General features: G+C 44.6%; 1 protein-coding gene across 5 annotated transcripts in view; it reads right to left on the reverse strand.

The window, feature by feature from the left end:
• The window catches only part of LOC126470158 (protein O-linked-mannose beta-1,2-N-acetylglucosaminyltransferase 1-like), a 2,280,325-nt gene that overhangs the window by 1,198,722 nt on the left and 1,060,874 nt on the right, over window positions 1-20,729 (reverse strand). The gene's annotated exons all lie outside the window — the stretch shown is intronic.

Consider the following 20,729-nt stretch of genomic DNA (forward strand, 5'->3'; position numbering starts at 1 on the left):
TAGACCTTGTAACCTCCAGTTAGCGAATAGCTCAAAGTTTTGATACGATGTGCTTGTCGCAGAGTATGTGCACACTCACTAATCCGCTACACTCGCCTAGAAAACGGAAAATCACTAATCAGATGTTTATACCTGCATAACGAGAAAAACTTTTGCAGTCACTTAGTCTTTCGGTATTGGAAATAATTAGTTACATAAAAATCATTTTTAATGTGCCACATTTTTAAATTGTACCAAAAAGTGTAAAATAATTCCTCCTAGCCCCGTACAGATTCCTAATCCCATACAGATAGACCTAAAAATTTATGATTGTCAATTTTTAATATGAAAATGCTTGTAAGATTTAAAACGAAAACCATGGGTCGCGTGCAATACATAGTTAATCATGAACAGTTTGCCTCCTTAATATTATCTGTTGCACGAGCCCTACTTTTTCGTTTTCAATCTTACACGGAAGCATACCCGGCAATGTGGTGGCTGAAATATGCAGGAGGCAGCCTTGTATATACATCACAGTAACAACACTTATGAACCCTCCGCCAAAAAGCAATGCCTGCACGCCGACCCAAATGTTCACAGCAGTAATAAAAAAGGCTATCCTTCTTTACGCCGACGAAGAAGCTGTAAGTTAACTGAAGTCAAACCCACGAATCACTTTACACGAAGCACTACGTATCTAGAGTATTAATAGACCTCGCTTCTTAGTAAAAGTATTCTCTTAATCGCACTACACTTATAAAATATGGCATTGGTTTACCTCAGGAAGCATCCTGTAGAAGCATCTGGAACAACCTCAGCCGGCCGGAGTGGCCGTGCGGATCTAGGCGCTACAGTCTGGAGCCGAGCGACCGCTGCGGTCGCAGGTTCGAATCCTGCCTCGGGCATGGATGTGTGTGATGTCCTTAGGTTAGGTTTAATTAGTTCTAAGTTCTAGGCGACTGATGACCTCAGATGTTAAGTCCCATAGTGCTCAGAGCCATTTGAACCATTTGGAACAGCCTCATACGAATATCGATGTTAGCGATGGCTCCAAAATAGTGGCCACCTCCCAAAATATTGCAAGAACCAACTACCACTGCCAATACTACCTCGCAACTACTCCTAAATGATCCAACTGGGCACCTCATTACCACCATATTTCTCCCAAAACTCACATTTGGGCCTTACCATTGCTACCTTCAACACCTGTCGTAATCACCCCATTTCTCATGAATTCCTAACCCACAGAGACCGAAATTCTACGACATACATAATCACTGTCGACCTTGGCCTTCCTCCCGTATATGCGCCGGAAATCGGGATTGGCACATGATATGCATTAAATTGAACAAAACACCTGCAAACTCTACAAAGTATTGGAAAGTATTCCATAGCTCTCCAGAAATAACCCACTCACACATATCTTATCCAACATAACAACAGACCACTTCCTAACGACCTCGCAATAACCAACCACATCTCATCCTATCTGAAAGATACACATACCATCCCACATGATCAGCCGCGCGTGATTAGCCGAGCGGTCATGGACTGTGCGGCTGGTCCCGGCGGAGGTTCGAGTCCTCCCTCGGGCATGGGTGTGTGTGTTTGTCCTTAGGATATTAGGTTAAGTAGTGTGTAAGCTTAGGACTGACGACCTTAGCAGTTAAGTCCCATAAGATTTCACACATTTTCACACCACAAGATCCCAGTTTTGATCATTCGAACGATCCCAACGTTTATGAACGTACTAGCATTGCTATCTCACATCTCACACCAAATTTCAAGTAGTCACACAGTACTCCACAAACAGGACTAAACACTCCAATAACAACTGAAGACATCACGCAAGCATTCGCTTGAAAGCGAAGCACTGCGTCTGGTCACGGTACAGTTACCTACTGCCATCCCAAGGAATATCCCACAGCCTGTGACGAAACCCAGAGCATATCGTCCAACCTGATAAATCGCCCTCACATATTGACGTATAGGCTTCACAGAGGCTTATAGATAGTCATTTCTCCTTTGGTCTATTTGCAAGTGGAACAGAAACGAAATTACTAGTAATGGTACAGGATACTCTCCGCTAAGCATCGTAAAGTGGCTTGCGTGGTATGTATGTTGATACAGGTGTAGATGCAGACGTCAGTTTTCTGCAAAAAATTTGAAACCATCCTTACCCAACGAATCCATCTGCACCTTGAAAGCCATATCTGACACAAAAAGGGGCTTTTGTACCAACTATTCCATCGATGATCAACTTCTTTAACATATCCACATTACCTCCCATCAACTACATAAATGGAAATCCGCCGTATTTATCTCCCTTGATATCCAAGAAGCCTTGGACTGGGTACGGCACTCAAAAAATTATAATCTCTAAGTTACCTATATATGCTTTATAGTATCCTTCCTTCTTCACTGTTCTACTTAAGTCATAAGCAACAAACCTGCTTGTGCTTATTTCAGCCCACTGCAGGTAAGCCTAAGCTTCTGCTCGTTCACCCCTCCTTTACATATCGTACACTGCTAACGTTCTCTAATCATCAACCCCCATCTGCCTCCTGAAATATACTGATGACACTGGATACCTAGCCACCCACGACACCCTTCAACTCTCCCATGTCACCTTTCAACGCCATTTGAATCTCATGGTCAAGTGGTGGAAAAGTCTATGTTACCATTATCTCCATCTTACCTAAATTCTGCAAGTCCTTTGAAATCCTGGTAAGACATACACTACACCTCACTTTCCACATCGGCTTACCTTTCCCAACTCGCATCCTATACCACCTCGTCCACGTTCCAAATCTTTTTCTCTTCCAAGAATAACTTCATATCCAATACGCTAATCGCAAAATCCAGCCCCAGAACCCAAAAGCCCACTCACTAGTCACCAATCCAGATAACTTGCTTCGCCACTACATCCACGTCGTCTCCTGCCGGAATTTTAATCAACTACCGCTCCACAACGATGAAATCCGTCCTAACATATACCCTTTCTCACAACCCTAGTTACAACACTCCACAGCACCCTTACGCTTTTCTCTCCCCCCCCCCCCCCCGTCCCCCACCCCCGGATGAGGTAGAGGGTGACACAGTGCTACCGCCTGGTGCCATAAAAGGGAGTGTCCCGATGGATGCTGCGATGGATGCTGCAGCTGGTCCATACCAGATGGCCCCCCCGGAGCGGACGTCACTCTCCTGGCATGCTTGGAGACCCAACAGTAGCGGCTGCTTACGCTCAATGTCAGTAACATCCATGCGCGCCATAACATGACGATGTTTCATGATACACTGGACACAGCAGATGTAGACTTAGCTCTCCTCCAGGAGGTGTACGTCACGAATTTCGTCGGCCCCTTTGGATACACCACTCACGTCTCCCACTGGCCGTTTCATGGCAGTCCTTCTCCATGATGGCTTAATTGCTGAAAACGTCGATTTCCTGCCTGACGCGAGTAACATGGCCCTCACTCTACATGAGGTCAGAATCCACACGCCCTCCGGAACCGGTTGTCGCTTGAACTGTCCACTTTCACCGCAGATGCGGACGTGCCGCTCTGTATTGGACATCAGGACGCCTTTGTTTTCGGTGGGGATTTTAACTCTACCCATGCGGCGAAGGACCAAATGCCACACTATGTTCAAATGTGTGTGAATTCCTAAGGGACCAAACTGCTGAGGTCAACGGTCCCTAGACTTACACACTACTTAAACTAACTTATGCTAAGAACAACACACACACACACACACACACACACACACACACACACACACACACACACACACACACACACACACCCATGACCGAGGGAGGAATCGAAACTCCGGCGGGAGGTGCAGCGCAATCCGTGACATAGCGCCTCAAACCGCGCGGCCACTCCGCGCGGCCCACACTATGCCCTTGTACAGCACTCTCCACCATCATAACTAACCTATGACTCGTGGACACGTGGCAGCATGCGCATGGCAATAGAGAGGATTACACGCACTATACCATCCACTCCTCCAGCTGCATAGACCATGTCTATTTCTCGCACTCCTGTGTTTCGGTACACGGGCTGCTGAAATATGGTCCGTTGGCTTTTCCGACCATACGGCCCATATATGCCCTGTCACCCTGCGCAGCCAGGTAGTATGGAGTGGGCGAAGTCCCTGGAAATTGACCATGTCAGTCCTACATTCGCCTGAATGCCGACAGCTCCTGGAGGCAACGTGGACGTCTTGCACCCAGCAGCGTAGGGCTTACCTGACAGCACTCTCTTAGTAGCTGCTATGTGCCAAGCCTGCTCTTACGGCACAGCACAGAGGCCACCTCCCGGAGGGAGCACTCACTAGACTTATAATGCAGCATTTTGAGTTGTCGTTCAGCAATGCCGCACTTGTCTGCCTGTCAGCAAGCAATGAACAGTGTGAAGGCAAATATCACAACACTCATCCGGCGGAACCTCGAAGGGACGATTGTTTGTGTATGATAGATACAATGGACCACGAAGGGCCATCGATGTACTACATCATCGCTGAACGCCGGCGACAGCGACAGGTGCTGATCCATGCTGTAGCCTTGCCTGGTGGTCGTTGTGTTACTACACAACGTGAGATCAGACCTGCTGTCCATGCTCACTACTGCCAACTGTTCGTGGACCATCATCATCCCATGGACGCGGTTGAGGTGATCTCTCGCCGTGTATATGACATGCTACTGCGGGGCACGCAAATGGAATTACTTGATGACAAGCGTGATGGAGGAGGACGTCACTGCAATTATAATGGCTGGCGCGCCTCACTTGTCACCAGGCCCAAACGGCCTCTCGTTAGAGTTCTACAGGACCTACCACTAGTTACTGACGCCAGCCTGGACGGACATATGCTATGTCCTCATGTCCTCCGTGGTTCAGCTTCCTGGCGTCTTTCTACTTCGAAGGGTTGTTCGTTTCTGTCCGTAAACCAATGGTGGAATCTGCATCAGTGACTATTGTCCCCCTTCGCTCATAAACTCTGACAAGAAGATTTTTAACCAGCTTCTTGTAGCACACCTCTGAAGAATCGCTCGCTTCGTTGTCTCCCACGACCAGGTGTCTTTGGGAGGAGATCACAACTTTCAGACTACGTTATGTTCAAAATGGTTCAAATGGCTCTGAGCACTATGGGACTTAACATCTATGGTCATCAGTCCCCTAGAACTTAGAACTACTTAAACCTAACTAACCTAAGTACAGCACACAACACCCAGCCATCACGAGGCAGAGAAAATCCCTGACCCCGCCGGGAATCGAACCCGGGAACCCGTGCGTGGGAAGCGAGAACGCTACCGCACGACCACGAGATGCGGGCACTACGTTATGTCGATACTGCTCATGACCGTGCTTGCATGGACACGGCGCATGATGGGGGTCTTTTACCTCCCTTGACTTCAGGCAGGTCTTCGATAGGGTTGATCACTTATGGTTGGTAGCGGTAATGTGGAATGTGGGACTTCCAGACAGCCTCGTAGAGATAGCAATGCGTCTGCTCCGAGGCGCGACATCTCATATCCTGTACAGCCGCCGCCCATTCTGGTACAAACACCGGTACGGCGAGGATGCCCTCTTCCCGCGATCCTGCACGCTCTCGCCATGGAACCGTTACTTTGCAGCCTCCACAAGTGCCTCATCGGAACGACTCTTACAGGCCACACATTTTGTTGCAAGACTTAGGCGGAGGACCAGGTCCGTCTCCTGCGCAACGGCAACGATGTTCAAGTAGCAACGGATTGGGTGGAGTCCTAAGACGCTCCTTCAGGCAGCGTCATTAACATTCGCAAATCTCGCTCGCTGATTGTAGGTCGTGGGCTGCACTGCGGGTGTACGACATGGTTACATTCTGGGCACTGATTTTACAGCCGACTTGCGGCGATCTGTGGCACTTAACAGTAGGCACTTATTATGTCGGATACGGGGGCAGATCATAAGCCATCGACTCCGAACCCTGGACATGCTTCAACGGACGCAGTATGCTAACGTTCATGTCACGTCGCGAATCCCCCACGTGGCCCAGACTTTACCCATTCCGCCGTCAATGGCCAGACGAATTTTTGCCGCATTGGGTTCCTTTGTAAGTGAAGGTACGTTATTTGAAGTCAGCTATGGGTCCCTCACCCTCCCAAAGGGCAAACGAGGCCTCAATCTTTGTCATGCCCAACATCGAACAACAGCTCTCTCTGTGAAAGCACGAATGTCAAGATGTGGCAATGTACACCGATTTGCCTCACCAGATTCTTGATGAGGGCCCTTACTCTGAGCTCGATAGTTGCCCCAGTGCCGCTGACAGACGTTCCAGCGCCCCTTTTCTACTTGAGCTACTTCTTTCTTGAATACAGTTACATTCGGACCGCGCTTCTCCCTCCACGTCTACCGAAGGCCAAGATAGTGTATGCCTTACTGCAATCACAGCTTCCGCCGAATGCGATTGAAAAAAAAAGAAAAAGCAAAACATGCCCCTACTCTTGGGGATATCCATTCCACCTAGTAAGTGACAGTTAATGGGAAGCAGGTATGCCAGTCGCGTCTACACCAGATACGTCTGGCAGCATTGCCGTTATATACCACGTGCGGTGTGCGCGTTGCCTTGTCTGCGGCGAAGCGAGCGATTTTTGACGTTTGGTCCACCAGATGTTGGTGCTCACCGCATGCACGCACGACTCCTGACAGCATCATCGGACGCGGACTACGTTGCGCGGGCGAAGACTTACTCAGTGGTTTAGATTAGCCGATACACTGCCCATTATCTGCTTGGTGGTGGTGACAAATGAGCCCTCGATTTCTGGTAATACTTTAACGACCGACACTGTGCAGCTGTCAAGAACCCTAAGTACCATCAAAATTTCTCGAACTCTTTCTGGAGTGCTTTCCACAATCCCCCTCGCAGCTGGATCATCCACGCCAGGAGCAGTTAACGTAAGTTCCTTCTACCATTTTATAGATTCGATCCTCTCAGCGGTAATTCGACACATCTGCGAGAAGACGTGCATCGATAATCTACTGATGCATCGCCACCACGGGGTTTTTTGCCCTACTGATGTTGAAAGCGATTGCCAGTTTTTTTCGAGAACCTGCTAGAGTGACGGAGACATTTTTAAAAAATAAAAATAAATACAAAAATATAAAATACCTCTCTTGTATCCTCCTTTCCTGTGTTTGCTTGATGTTATTGGGGTCTTATCGACAGAGGCCAATGCCTGAAGTGGTGCAGCTTTTTTGGTGCTTCCTCGTAAGTTTAAGGTAAAAGTGGCGGTGGTATTAGTTTCTCCTTTTTTTGTAGGCTTAGGTATATTCAGGAATCTGAGGGAATTAGTATTTTATTAAAGTCGGTTAGCTGCTGCTGCACAGTATTATAGGAGCTGTGTTCGAACCTAATGCAAACCTAACTTTTCCTTAATGCGAAAAGTTGGGTATTCATCACAATACTGTAAATTTAGGACACGACTAAAGCAATGTACGTAAGCTTTTCTCTGAAGTTCCAGTTTCAAGTGACTATACTGAGCTGGCAATATTTTCAGGTGGTTCTTTTAATCAGTAAAATGCAACGCTTTGTTAGCATTTCTCATCTTCTGACACTACTTTCCACATACTTCAAAATTTTCACAGCACTATCATTGCAATGGCAAATGATAAAGAAAAAAAAAAGCAAGAAACCCGGGTTCGAATCCTGGTTAGGCACAAATTTTCAACTTGCACAATGATTTATATCAATGCCCAGAGGGAGCTGATGTCATTAATTCCTTCGTGTCTTGATTCATAGTGGCTGCAGGATCAAAGTGGTATCTGTCCTTTCGGACATGTCCGAAAGATCAGGCATTACATATGTATAAATGTTGGCATTACTGCTGATCTAATAATACCCTGGTACAATGTAAATTTAGCATTTTTCTACCAATAATATAAGCAAAGCAGGTGACTAGTTTCTACCTTACTCCGTGGCCAATCGCGAATTGCTCGTTGCACTCGCTGACAGAATTCAGGGGTTCGCTGTTTGCATTGTTTAGCACTGCTACGGTATATTAACTGTCACATTAAACTATTTCAAGTTTAATTTTCAATAGTAACCTATTATTTCACACGAGGAAGTGACTACTGTATCCTCACAGCCTTCTTATTCCTTTGCCTAATTAAAACCCGTTGTTTTTCTGCGCAGTTGGCGACAATTTTAATGAGGAGCTTATTACATATGCTAAATTAAAAAGCCTGAGCAGCTTAACAAAATGGATGGTGTATCTTGCACTCAGTAAATAAAATATTTAATAAATTACATAGCTTACAAAGCGTATTATTAACTCTGTTTTCGGAATACGTGCGATCTCCACGCTCCTGCTCCCACTCTTTGTACGAGATAAATGAACAACGGTAAAGGCAAAATTCATTTTTCAGCGATAAACAGCAAAGAAACGGAGATAGTTTTCACAACACGTCCAAGAAATAACGATCAAGTGAGCGACTCTTTTGTTCAGTGTGTTGATACGTCTACGTAGGGCAGTAGAAGGTTCCGCGTGCAGCTCGCAGTGCTGCTATTTTTTATTACCGCTGCTCGACCCGAGCCGCGCTGCGCCCAAGTCTACATCGCCGCATAAACTTAAAATACGTGACGGCTCTACAGAACTGCTGACACAGGTGGGCCGGGCTTAAACATACGCCCCGTATCTCTCAGTCTCAGACCCGCTGCCAGAAAAGAAACGAAACAAGAGACGGGAACATGCCCTTGCGACAGCCACCAACAGGGGTAACTACTCCGCCTGCTACATCTTTAGCACTGCGGGGCACCAAGCAAGACTTCTGCTAATACCGCGTGCTCCTGTTTTATCTTCTCTGAAAAAGAAAGAGACTTTTATTCATTTTATTCCTTGCAGTTATGATAGACTGCAAATTCAGTTACGACCGTATACGTCAATGAGATATTTAAACTACACTGCGTACAGACTCTCGAATTTTGGATTTCTGAGTTTCCTGTAAGGGTTCGTCTAATTATCTCACGGTAAGGTTCTGCGAGCATCTCGTTGGCCCCTGCGTTTTTTCTTCCCTCGACTGAACCACTCCCCCTGTCTTAAACGTATAGACCTGCTCGGATTTAAGGAAGTTTCTTTTTTCTTTTTTATTTTATTTGACGGCTTTTGGATAAACCAATACAGCCAGTACAAACTTATAATGTTGCCTATACTTTGAAGGCCTCAAACAATCTGCAGTTGCTACAACTTCTGACAAATTTAGAACAGATTTCATCGATGTGGGGGGAAGGTTAATTAGAGAGGAAACATTGTATGAAATGTCATGATAAATCGTTCTGCTGAATATTTTATTTCAGCAATAAATAATTGTGTGCTAACATGATTACACCAAATTTTCATAATTTTTTTGCGAATTAATCGACAAATCGTCACGGCCGCTTACCTCTTGCTTCTTTTGTACCCAGTGTTTGTTTTAACTTCCGACAACTATGCACAGTACGAAAAAATGTTCTAGGTGAAAAGGTGATATTAGTAAAGGGAACATCTGTCTGTGCTACAACTGTCCACCTCCTTCCTGTGTTAACTACGTGTTTCGAAATGTGAACCCCCCATTTTTATTGCATATTCGGATTCTACGCCAAAAAGTACGTACGGTTTTCTCACACCATTGTTTCCCATCCGTTGTAGATAGCGCTGTAATCGACAGTATCAGCCGTGCCTGTCTTTGCAATTAAGAATCTACAAATTTGATTCTACATCTCGTTTAAGCTATAAATGTAAACCTTTTGTATTCTAACGGTTGATATTGATTTTCAAATGTTACTTGAGTGTTGCAAATGTGATTGAACAGTACAAATAATATGGCTAAACATTGATATTTCTGGCAAAAAAGCTACTTATATGGTAACGCAGTTTTCTGTTTCCTACGGGATTGCGTGCGGTAAATCCTCAAACCATCGGAATGCTTGAATTCGGTGGCCGCCATCGAACCCCGCCACCAGGGTGATTTATTTCGATGTGTGTTTCCATCTGGTCGCTACGCGGCTACCGGGGGAATGCAAAACCACAACCATCGTAATAAGGTAAAATGTCTATGAAGTGATAGTGACAGGCGCATCTTCTATGGACACTCACCGAAATCGAGCACCCCACTGGTAAGAGGCAAGGGCACTCAGCGACATCAAGAAACCCAATGTTTAGAGGCAGAGGGAGTCGGCGATATGAAGCATCCCAATGGGAACAGAAAACTATTACCTCCACGTCCTTGTTTCCGGATCACAGCAAACGTAGTTTCTTACTAGACATTGCAATGGCTAAAGATATTGTACCGTGCAATCAAATTTGCAACACTGAAGTAAATTTAGAACATAAATAATAACCGTTAGAACACAAATGATAATTTTAACATCGCAAATGAAATGTAGAATCGAAAGGGCCGTTTCTTAATTGCAAAAAACAGGCACACTTGCTACTTGCCGATTACAGCGTCATCTGTCACGAACGGAAAACAATGGTTTGCGTAAACCGTATTTTTCGCGTAGTGTCCGAATATGCAATAAGAAAGGGGACTCCCGTTTGAAAATACGAAGTTGAACCCCCGCACGAAGGAGGGCTGGGTAAATAGTGGCCATTTGTAGTACAGACAGATGCCCCCTTCACTAGCATTAACTTTCCACCCGGAACGTTGTTTTCGTTTTCGAGATATTTAGTTGTGTATCTAAAACATGTTTGTACAAATATTACGCCGATCGTACTTGGCATGTTTGTATTTTGATATTCTGTACGTCAATGTTATTCCGAAGACAGAATATTCACACAATATACGTGTAGAAAAGGTCGGGAAACAAAACAAAACAAAAATCACAGTCAATAATAGAAGAAAATTGTATTATTGGAACTCCAATGTACATATTTTCCCTTTTTAATCTGCGCTGTATGATTAATTGTAACTCAATTGGCGAACAGTGGTAGAAGTCGCTACCGGAGCGCTCTTCTATGGGGAATTGGAAATTCGCGCAGTGCTGTCATGAGTAAAAAGAACGATTTATTGGAACTGCGAAAAGGAACGATCGTTGCATTTAGGATTAAGGGCCAAGTATTTCTGAAATGACGAATATTGTGAACTGTTCGCGTGCCTCTGTACTGCAAACTGCTGTAGTAAAACGGAGTCGAGGGATAGTGTCTGCATCCGTGCAAATGACAGTGCTTTAACGGAGAATTCTTGTCATTATTCGATAGTATGGAAACTGGACCTGCTTCTCACTGACAATTGACTGAATTTACGGTGATTCACATTTTCCCTTCAGAGAACAGTGTGGTGTGAAACAATGGAGAACAAATACTGCATCCACTACTGCGAAAATACGTGGCGGAGTGGCAGCTTGCGGTCTGAGAACTGGTTTTGGCGGCGTGTTCTAATACTGTTAATTAACGTGGTGGTCACGCGTAATAATTTTGGTCAGGATTATAGTGTTGTGGATCATATTGACCCGTATGGTTTTTTTTGTACAAAATCGTCAGACCAACTCTATCGGGACTGCAAAGTGTTTCCGTGCCTCCAGGATCATTGGATCTTAACCCCTATTCAATATCAACGGTACCGTTTGGATCGTAATGTTCGCTGTGCGAATTCTCGATCCTGTGCGCTTCAGTAGCTGTCTCAATCACTGCAGACGACGTAACTGCATAAACCCGTAGAATGAGCAACAAGGTCACCCACATGTACTTCGTCTAACTGCTCTCAGGACAGAAAACGTTGGTCAGTTTGGATGCTAGCAGCTATCCATACTAATGTGAACGGATTGTTCATTTGCTCCTTCTCCCAGACGACATTTCATTTGTTCATAAGCCGGCCATTGTGGCCGAGCGGTTCTAGGCGCTACAGTATGGAACCGCGCGACCGCTACGGCCGCAGGTTCGAATCCTGCCTCGGGCATGGATGTGTGTGATGTTCTTAGGGTTAGTTAGGTTTAAGTAGTTCTGAGTTCTAGGGGACTGATGACCTCAGCAGTTAAGTCCCATAGTGCTCAGAGCCATTTGAACCATTTGAATTTGCTCAAATTAGTATGTCACGTATCTGTAGTCACGACAAGTATCAACAGTTCAACTGTCTTACATATTTTCTATTCTGAATCTTCGTGATCTCTCGCAATCTCAACCCCCCGCCCCCTCGAACTCAGTAAAGACGCTTCACGTCCAAAGAAATTTTGTTCAGTCTTACGGTATCAGAGGATATCTCATTCAGCTCAATGGCCGAATATGGAGGTTTCCTTGAAGGTCAATACTCTGAAAGTGAGTTTGGTAAATCTTAAATTGATATAAGACACTGAGAACAGCACAAAATTGGCGGTGAATACTTCCAAAATACCAATCAGCAATCTGCTCATGTATGAAACAGGAAGCCGAAACTTCTCAGTAAAGGCGCCAAATCTCGTAAAAAGAGAAGAACGGAAAGTATAGGACGTAGCTGTGCAACGTTAAGTGTAGAATCTTAATTTTTTTTTGCAGACCGAAGTTTACTTGTTTGGAGTTTATCAGCTGCTCAAACTATCTCCAAACTTGAAACAAAGAAACTCTGGCCTGCAACAAAAATGATCATTAACAGCCCTTCGCTTTGAATTGTAGTTGACTTCACAGCATCAACTATGTCACCGAAGATAAATTTCATGGAAAATTACAGTTCATTTTTGGCGTCAATATGCCTAGCAATACCTTGTAGCAGTGTGCGTGCAGATTTTGCTGGAAATGGAATATCAGGTGAGCGAAGCAGGCAGTGGCAACGAACTGCAGCTGTTACGTCTGCCCTGTTAAAATTAAAGGCAATATGTGAAACGTGGCAGCGAAACAAGGCTGTGCCGGTACTACGTACTCGTGCTTTCGCAGGACGGACGTTGGCCAACTTCGGCAGAGAGAACAAGCTCTCAACAAGCTGCGCCGACTCTTACTTACAAGAGAACAAGAGAGAAACGCGGGTACATTGTGTGTGAGGGAAATCCAGGTTCAAAACTTCTCACGCAACGCTAATTAGATGCTGTGAGTACGAACCCTGCCAGAACAGTACTCTACAATGCTGAAAAGTTACAAAACCGAAAGAAGAAATTTGGTCATTTTGTTAATGTGGAACTGCTGAGACACGACACTCCTTTATCAATTGGAGACAAAATCTGTAAACGTGTCTGCTAGCATGTTACATGCGATCCCAAGATGAAAATTTATGAATGGCGTAAAACTCCAGTGGAAGAAAGTTTTACCTAGAAATTCATACGATACTACTCTGAGACAGGCAGAGAGAGAAAGAGAGAAAAAGAGAGAGAGAGAGAGAGAGAGAGAGAGAGAGAGAAGAGAGAGAGAGAGACTGTCAGAAATATGAAGGGTCGTGTCTGATAACATTCAATAACCTAGCAGTAATGATAACTGAAACATTCTTTGAGTTTCAAGTGAAGAGCAGCTAAGCAAACATTCTTTGAGTTTCAAGTGAAGAGCTACTAAACAGGAAATGTAGCTAATAAAGCTGGCAGAGACCCATGATGAAGCATAGTCTGTTTAGAAACTCTGATTTTCTTTATACGGACATTTTTCGTCGGTTATTTCAGTAAATACGATATGCACCATGTTTTGTTTTGGTGATTAAGTGCATCTCTGGGTTTCGGCGCTGGCATGATAAGTTGTCTTTGTACAGCACATTCTAGAAAAGCATTGCATATTGCGAGAGATACCAAAAGTTAGAAAACAAGATTAACGGTTAAAGTCACGTCAACGCTACGGAATCATTCGGGACGGAGCACAAGTAGGAATTGTCGTGATTAAGGGATAATGTATGTCGGACCAAATACCGTTCAATCACGTCTCACAGATGCAATATGGAGAAACGGTCTGGAGAGTTGAAAATGATGACAATCCTGGAGCACACGCTGGGAACGCGAGAAGAATGTGCAAAGCCGCTCCCCTACTGGAAAAGAACATCTGTAAATCGCGGTAACAAAGGCTGGGCTGGATGATGTCCTGGATGTGTCACGTTGAATTTTGTGTCAAAAACAGTTTTTAAACGTGTGTGAATTCCTAAGGGACCAAACTGCTGCCGGCCGCTGTGGCCGAGCGGTTCTAGGCGCTTCAGTCCGGAACCGCGCGACTGCTACGGTCGTAGGTTCGCATCCTGCCTCGGGCATGGATGTGTGTGATGTCATTAAGTTAGTTAGGTTTAAGTAGTTCTAAGTTCTAGGGGACAGATAACCTCAGATGTTAAGTCCCATAGTGCTTAGAGCCATTTGAACCATTTTGAACCAAACTGCTGAGGTCATCGGTCCCTAGACTTACACACTACTTAAACTAACTAACTTAAGCTAAGAACAACACACACACCCATGCCCGTGGGAGGACTCGAACCTCCGGCGGGAAAGGCCGCGCAATCCGCCACATGGCGCCTCTAACCACGCGGCCCCTCCGCGCGGCAATTGCGTGTCAAGGAAACACTAGTGGTATACAGTAATTGTGAGCCATGAGTCTGCACAGTCTGTATACTTAGGGCCGTAATCAGAATCTGTAGATCCACAGGCTAAACCCGCGTTGCCGGCTCTACGAGGAGAAATGTGATATCTGACACTCAAAAGTAGCATTTTCGTATTAAAAGCCTATTAAATCAGAGTTAAGGTTTAATATTTAATGTTACAAAATTTTACAATAGAAGTTAGGATTTACTATGTTAATAGGATTAAAAACAAAAAAGTAATTGAAATAATTAAGGTGTTCAACACTGTTTATTAACATCGCAATGAACAAACATATTTTTAATAAAAAGAATAGATGATTGATATTCATGTCCATGCGAAAATTAGTATTTCAGTTTTAAAAATAACTTATTGTTACTATAATCGAATAGTTTATGTGTGTTTGGCAAATACAAGATAAGAAATATAATGTACCAACAGTATATATTTTACATTTACTTAACTCAAATACAATGCTTTCCCCAAATAAACAGCCTTAAAATGGAAGTTTAAAAAAATTCTTTCAGCATAAGTGGTTCCCGTCTACACTTCATTCTAATGAAGCTACTTATACACTGTCCAGTCGCATTAACGTGACCACCTGCCAAATTTTGCAGCGAGACGTGCAGGAAGGGAGTTAGCGACGTTCTGGAAGGTTCGGACAAGGCTGCTGAGCCATGCCGTCTCCAATGCCGTTGACCAGCTGCGCTCGGTTTCCCGATCGAGGTTCTACGGCGCGAACAGCCCGATGGAGGTGGTCCCACAGATTCTCGACTAGGTTGAAATCAAGGGAGTCTGGTGGCCAGTAGAGTACGGTAAACTCAACCTGGTGCTCTTCGAACCATGCACCTATATTGTGTGCACTGTCCTACTGGTAGATTTCATCGTGCTGAGAAAAAAAGAGCTGCATGTAGGAGTGGATGTGGTCCACAAGGACAGATGTGTACTTGTGTTGATGCACTGTTCGTCCTAGAATGACGAGATAACCCAGGGAATACCAAGGAAGTGTTCCCTAGATCAAAACGCTCCCTCCTCCAGTCTGGAGTCTTCCGACGACTGGTGTATAGCCCTACACGCCAACGGCCATCTGTCCGATGGAGAGTAAAACTTAATTTATCTGAAAAGGCCACCTGTCGCCATACAGTGGATGTCCCGTTGCGCTATTGGGGTGCAAATCTTAGTAGTCAGGATGGTGCATGAACCAGGCGCCTGCTGCGGATGCCTGTACACAGCAGCGTTCACTAAACGATCGTTGAGGAGAAACTGTTGATGGCCCCATGGTTGATCTGGGCGATCAGTTGCTCAATAGTTGCACGTCTACTGGCCCGTACACATCTCCGCTGCCGTCTTTCACGTGTGTCATCTATGGCACGTGATGCACCACAGTTACTTCGGCGCCCGTTTTGGATAGCGGGTGTACTTTAACCGCATGCGAAGAGTTTACAAACTTAGTCGTTTCTTTAATTCTTCCAACCGTGGTCCGAAAGCCAATGATCATACCCTTTTGAACGTCAAATAAATCGCTTCGTCTTCGCCTTACGACAACGACTGCACTGTTTCCGCATCCCCCTGACATGCTTTCTATAGCCTCCACTGCTAGTGCTGCCATCTGCCGTCGCTGAGTGCTTATTGCACGTTGAGGTCGAACGTAGGTGGTGGTCACATTAATGTGACTGGGCCGAGTAGTATTTTCATAAGATAGCTGTCTTCCAGTATCTTTTTTAATACTGACCGAAGATAATATGGTGTGTGTGTTTTCTAACATGGAGATTCGATGCCTATTATTGATCAATTCCAGTTCTGATGGTTCAAATGGCTCTGAGCACTGTGGGACTTAACATCTGAGGTCATCAGTCGCCTAGAACTTAGAACTAATTAAACCTAACTAATCTAAGGACATCACAGACATCCATGCCCGAGGCAGGATTCGAACCTGCGACCGTAGCGGTCGCCCGGCTCCAGACTGTAGCGCCCAGAACCAGATCCAGGAGGCAATGCTGAGGCACTTTCGGGTACAGTGCAGACGACCATGGATACAGAAGAACTGCCTAGCGAGGATGCAGGGGTGGCCGGCGGGACGGCAACACGATCTTCCTACGACGATGCTCCAGAAACAGCGGAGGAGTCTGACCGACGGCAACAGGATACTGGGGAAATTACGGAACCTAAAACGCACAACGATCGGACGCTGGGGGACTGGCCACAAGACCCACCCCCGTGGGGTACAGGTGATGCTGGAGGAACTGCACCCACACACGCTCCGGTAGAGTGCACAGAATAACGGCAGGCCACACGAAGGGACAGCGATGGCGGTAGGAAGAAAGCAGCCTGTGTACGGAAGACTTAGCGACTGTAAGATGCCCTATCTACGTTGATTGCCATGTCTTGCAGTCGCCATGCCATCAGCAATGGATGCCCATCTTATTGCGCGGTCCACAACGATTACATAGACCTTGAAGTTTTCCCGTTTGACAGAGTATTCCACCATTTTTCAAGCGTGCATCCGGGACAGCATACTTTTTCTTCCAAGATTTTGGCTGTTATCCATACTGCCATCTTCAAGGTGAGTCGGGTACTGAATTAAAACCGCTTGACAAGGACATACACATGCCATCCATTTTAATAATTACACACGTAATTCGTAAGCATTGTGGATTTGCTGAATCGACCCTTGCTACTTTTTCTTCTTAGACAGATGAAGTTTTCTCTGTGATTAAGTCTTGTGCCGACTGTCTTATGTCTGACGCATGCGCATTTACTTCACAGTATATCATTATGCCAAGTGGTTTTAATTCTGTAACTGAACGCAAGAAGAAACACTGATATCCCGGATGAAGCCCAGAAAGATAGTGGAACAATCATCAACACTGATTGTCGTCCGGTAATATCACGTTAAAAATGTTGAGTTGTTCTATGGAAGAATCATCAAGCCAATAGCGTGAACCAACTGAGCTTCAGATGATGTCGTCCTGGGTGGCTTCAAAAAATGGTTAAAATGGCTCTGAGCACTATGGGACTTAACATCTGTGGTCATCAGTCCCCTAGAACTTAGAACTACTTAAACCTAACTAACCTAAGGACATCACACACATCCATGCCCAAGGCAGGATTCGAACCTGCGACCGTAGCGGTCACACGGTTCCAGACTGTAGCGCCTAGAACCGTACGGCCACACCGGCCGGCTGGGTGGCTTCTGTGTTTCATTATTCCTGTACAGCGTTCGACACAACAGAACATTGGTTCAACTAGACAAACTATAGTGTGTTTCCTATACCGTCCACAGCTTGTCGCTTTGGTCATTTCTTTCACTGTTCTCTACATATTCGCATGAAAATGCGATGTTTTCACCTCACATGTTTTGATATGTTCGTTACCCACTAGCGTCCACACTTCGCAACATGCTAAGTATTTCAGGCAGATGTTGCTGAAATAGAATACCGTTAGAAAATAAAAGAAACTTAGCATAATACTCTTAAATTTACCCCGACTGCTGAAATAAAGCAGATACGTGATGTAAGCAAAGCATAATGTATTCCTAGTCAATACTATCACGTGGAAACTGTCTTCACAGGGGATTTTCAATCACCACCGTAGGGACTGTTTCTGATAATTCTAACGTTGCTCTCAAACGATGGAAAACGGATGCTGAATAAATACTGATTCATTGCTTTTGAAACAATTCCTAAAATGTATTTCCATATCGTCCAATTTGATTTCATTTCCTGTGAATTAAACACACCATAAAAGGCAGTACACGTTACTGCTATCCGCAAAACTATGCATAATAAATCATTATTTAACCTATTATCCGGTTCTCTTATTAATGTAACCATCTGCGTTCCGTAGAGCATGTGGGCAACTTCACGCTCCATCTTTCCATTATAGGCAGAGCTACTTGGTCCTTTGTGGTGCACAATAAACCATTTAAACTGTTGTTTTTCTTTATATTATAAGCAAATAGGTCATGAACTACGACCTCAGTATACCGACAGGGTAAAATGTGAGCTCCCTATGACGTTTAGTTCATTTACTCGGTGGGAAGCGGGGTACTTTGAGAACAAAAGAAAAAGTGTAGCTACCAGCTAATCCTGCGAAAGCCCTGTTGTCATACGCGCATAAAAGAGGGATTAATTTTTAACGTGCAGGTATTACGCATTTACAACAAATCAACACAATCACACGAACGGGGAGCGAAAATTAAGCTTCATTGCTCTGCGTTCTGTAACGCATTTATCCTCTTTCTTTCATTCTTTTTGGCACATTAACGGACACATCAACTTTAAGCTCTTTTCAGTATATAAAGCGTATGAGCTCTCATTCGTATGAAAGAAAATATGCTTGATCCGTAAGCCTAACGAGATAATGGTAAAAGAGACGTAAATGTTTTATTCACACCTGGATAAACGGCGGAAGAAGCTGGGGCCAGTCGGTTTAAGTATGAAATGTCTTTACTTAAAGATAAACCGTTGCTGGCGTACTGTCATCTAACGGCAGGGGCATACATTACAGCATATTCATGGATAGAAGATTCTTACTGCGAAATTTTACTACCTTGGGATTAATTTCCATTTTCACATGGACTTTCCCTGTACTCCTAGCTGATGCAGTTGGGATTGCATCTGTTGATAGCGATCTGCTATTCGGATGGGGACGTAAAACTCAGCGGCCCACGTCATGCTAATCAACAGAAGTAGGCTATGTTTCGTAATCGAGTTTTATACGTTCGTCTCTCTCCCTCTCTCTTTCCCTCTCTGTCTCTCTACGCAAACACGATACTGTAATCCACACGAACTCAGTGCTCGTTACACTAAACGGTAACGGTTAGCAAACAGTGCACACACTTCTCGCAGAAAATATGACCATTGGGTATGAATTAATACAACTGTCAGACAAACGTGTCTGTACCACTGAATAGTTCCTCAGAAAGATTGCCGTAAGATATTTACTGTTTTTAGGTTCTTTTGCGCCGATTGTGAAACTCGTTTAGACTACTCTTCCTTCCTCTGTTGGAGTGTTAGGTACATCAAGTCTCCATTTAAATAAATTAAAACAATTATGTGTGACAGTCACTTTCTATTTTCTCCCACAACTGTCAAAGACGATTGTTTTAATTTATATTTTATGTCCTAAGCATTCGTGGTTTCCAAACCACATGCCAACATGGTCGATATAATGCTAAGTCTTCATTTGTTAATCCTAGTCTTAGTTCTTCCTTACATCCGTATTTACGCTTTTTTCGTGTACTGTGAACATACTAAGGACGACTTGCTCCTATCCGTCGGCTAAGCACATGAATCACTGTCATTGGTGTACTCCCATTACGAGCGAAGTGCCATCTTAGCCAAAAGAAGCCAGAACGAGCTTAAGGAGACCAATGTGAGATGCATTCAGCGAATTCGGAAACTAAATTCTGTTTACCGATCTGATCAGACTTCCTAAGATGTACATGTTGGCACCGTGCGTATCGTTCAGTGACTGTACGGTCTAATCTGTCTGAAGGAACAGACACAGCCGACAATCTACAGTCGTAATTTACGTGCACATTTCGTTCCTATGATGTTTTAGTCTTATGTAATATCAGTGACAGGAAGGAAGCCATGTACCCTGTAGTTCGATGATCGTACTGCTACCGAAAGGGAGGATGACACAGACGGTCGAATACTGAATTCATTCCACAGCATTTGTTTAACTTGTCGCATGATCCCGAACTGACATGTCGAGATAAACACACACACACACACACACACACACACGCACGCACACGTGCACGCACTAAGAACTACATTGAACAACGGAGAAAAGATGACTGGAAACCTGTACGATTGCACCCCGTCAAGAAAAGTCATCTTACAGAAGCGCTGGGCTATAGGCTTACATCGCTAACGCCAATCTGTTGTTGAATTATGGAACACCGTTCACGATCGCGTACATAAACTTGCTGGAGACTGAAAATGTTTTCTGTAGGAATCATTACTATTTTCTCTCTAGGAATCAATACATGTATTCCGAAAGTATCGATCTTGAGAAACATACTGTCTTTTTGCACATGAGATCCAGAAGGCAGTATATAACCGCACCCAGGCTGACACCATATTATCTGACATCAGGCAGACATTCGACGCAATTCTACACTGTCCCTAGCGGGAAAAAGATAAGCTTACGGAATATTGGGCCAACTTTGTGCTTGGACTGAAGACTTCCCAGCAGATACAACTCAATCAACGGGAGAATCAGGTTTGCAGGTAGATACGTGTGTATTCCGCGGGAGTGTTATACACTGAAGAGCC

Source organism: Schistocerca serialis, chromosome 3 (assembly GCF_023864345.2).
Source record: "Schistocerca serialis cubense isolate TAMUIC-IGC-003099 chromosome 3, iqSchSeri2.2, whole genome shotgun sequence".
NCBI classification, from domain to species: Eukaryota; Metazoa; Arthropoda; class Insecta; order Orthoptera; family Acrididae; genus Schistocerca; species Schistocerca serialis.